Raw genomic sequence first — 2,313 nt, forward strand, 5'->3', positions numbered from 1 at the left:
ACATAGCTCCTGCGTGGCCACGCAGGACTTGGTATGCAGATCTGGTGAATATGTCATCGGCTCCACCTTGGAAGCTACCTTTGAGACGAGACCTTCTGGTTCAGGGTCCGTTCGAACATCCGAATCTGGTTTCACTCCAGCTGACTGCTTGGAGATTGAACGCTTGATTTTATCGAAGCGAGGATTCTCAGATTCTGTTATCGATACTCTTGTTCAGGCCAGAAAGCCTGTGACTAGAAAGATTTACCACAAAATTTGGAAAAAATATATCTGTTGGTGTGAATCTAAAGGATTCCCTTGGGACAAGGTTAAGATTCCTAGGATTCTATCCTTCCTTCAAGAAGGATTGGACAAAGGATTATCTGCTAGTTCCCTGAAGGGACAGATTTCTGCCTTGTCGGTATTACTTCACAAAAAGCTGGCAGCTGTGCCAGATGTTCAAGCCTTTGTTCAGGCTCTGGTTAGAATCAAGCCTGTTTACAAACCTTTGACTCCTCCTTGGAGTCTCAATTTAGTTCTTTCAGTTCTTCAGGGGGTTCCGTTTGAACCCTTACATTCCGTTGATATTAAGTTATTATCTTGGAAAGTTTTGTTTTTAGTTGCGATTTCTTCTGCTAGAAGAGTCTCAGAATTATCTGCTCTGCAGTGTTCTCCTCCTTATCTGGTGTTCCATGCAGATAAGGTGGTTTTACGTACTAAACCTGGTTTTCTTCCAAAAGTTGTTTCTAACAAAAACATTAACCAGGAGATTATCGTACCTTCTCTGTGTCCAAAGCCAGTTTCAAAGAAGGAACGTTTGTTGCACAATTTGGATGTTGTTCGCGCTCTAAAATTCTATTTAGATGCTACAAAGGATTTTAGACAAACATCTTCCCTGTTTGTTGTTTATTCAGGTAAAAGGAGAGGTCAAAAAGCAACTTCTACCTCTCTCTCTTTTTGGATTAAAAGCATCATCAGATTGGCTTACGAGACTGCCGGACGGCAGCCTCCCGAAAGAATCACAGCTCATTCCACTAGGGCTGTGGCTTCCACATGGGCCTTCAAGAACGAGGCTTCTGTTGATCAGATATGTAGGGCAGCGACTTGGTCTTCACTGCACACTTTTACCAAATTTTACAAGTTTGATACTTTTGCTTCTTCTGAGGCTATTTTTGGGAGAAAGGTTTTGCAAGCCGTGGTGCCTTCCATTTAGGTGACCTGATTTGCTCCCTCCCTTCATCCGTGTCCTAAAGCTTTGGTATTGGTTCCCACAAGTAAGGATGACGCCGTGGACCGGACACACCAAAGTTGGAGAAAACAGAATTTATGTTTACCTGATAAATTTCTTTCTCCAACGGTGTGTCCGGTCCACGGCCCGCCCTGGTTTTTTTTATCAGGTCTGATATTTTATTTTCTTTAACTACAGTCACCACGGTACCATATGGTTTCTCCTATGCAAATATTCCTCCTTAACGTCGGTCGAATGACTGGGGTAGGCGGAGCCTAGGAGGGATCATGTGACCAGCTTTGCTGGGCTCTTTGCCATTTCCTGTTGGGGAAGAGAATATCCCACAAGTAAGGATGACGCCGTGGACCGGACACACCGTTGGAGAAAGAAATTTATCAGGTAAACATAAATTCTGTTTTCTTCTGTTAAGTGTGATCAGTCCACGGGTCATCATTACTTCTGGGATATTACTCCTCCCCAACAGGAAGTGCAAGAGGATTCACCCAGCAGAGTTGCATATAGCCCCTCCCCTCTACGTCACCCCCAGTCATTCTCTTGCACCCAACGACTAGATAGGATGTGTGAGAGGACTATGGTGATTTTATTTAGTTTTATTTCTTCAATCAAAAGTTTGTTATTTTTTTAATAGCACCGGAGCGTGTTATTCCTTCTCTGGTAGAGTTTGAAGAAGAATCTACCAGAGTTTTTTACTATGATTTTAGCCGGAGTTGTTAAGATCATATTGCTGTTCTCTGCCATCTGAGGAGAGGTAAACTTCAGATCAGGGGACAGCGGGCAGTTTATTCTGCAAAGAGGTATGTAGCAGTTTTTATTTCTAACTATGGAATTGCTGAGAAAATACTGCCATACCGACATTATATCATGTATGTATAATTTACATTTCTGTTTTCTGGAGAATGGTACTTCTCTGGAATTACACTGTGTATGTAAGATTTTAGCCTAATAGAATACAATAGGCTTTTTAATAACTCTTAATTATGTTAAACGTTTTTGCTGGAATGTAAAATCGTTTTTATTTTCTGAGGTACTGGGTGAATAAAATGTTTGGGCACTATTTTTCCACTTGGCAGTTGCTGGATCTAATT

This window comes from Bombina bombina, chromosome 7, assembly GCF_027579735.1.
Source record: "Bombina bombina isolate aBomBom1 chromosome 7, aBomBom1.pri, whole genome shotgun sequence".
NCBI lineage: Eukaryota > Metazoa > Chordata > Amphibia > Anura > Bombinatoridae > Bombina > Bombina bombina.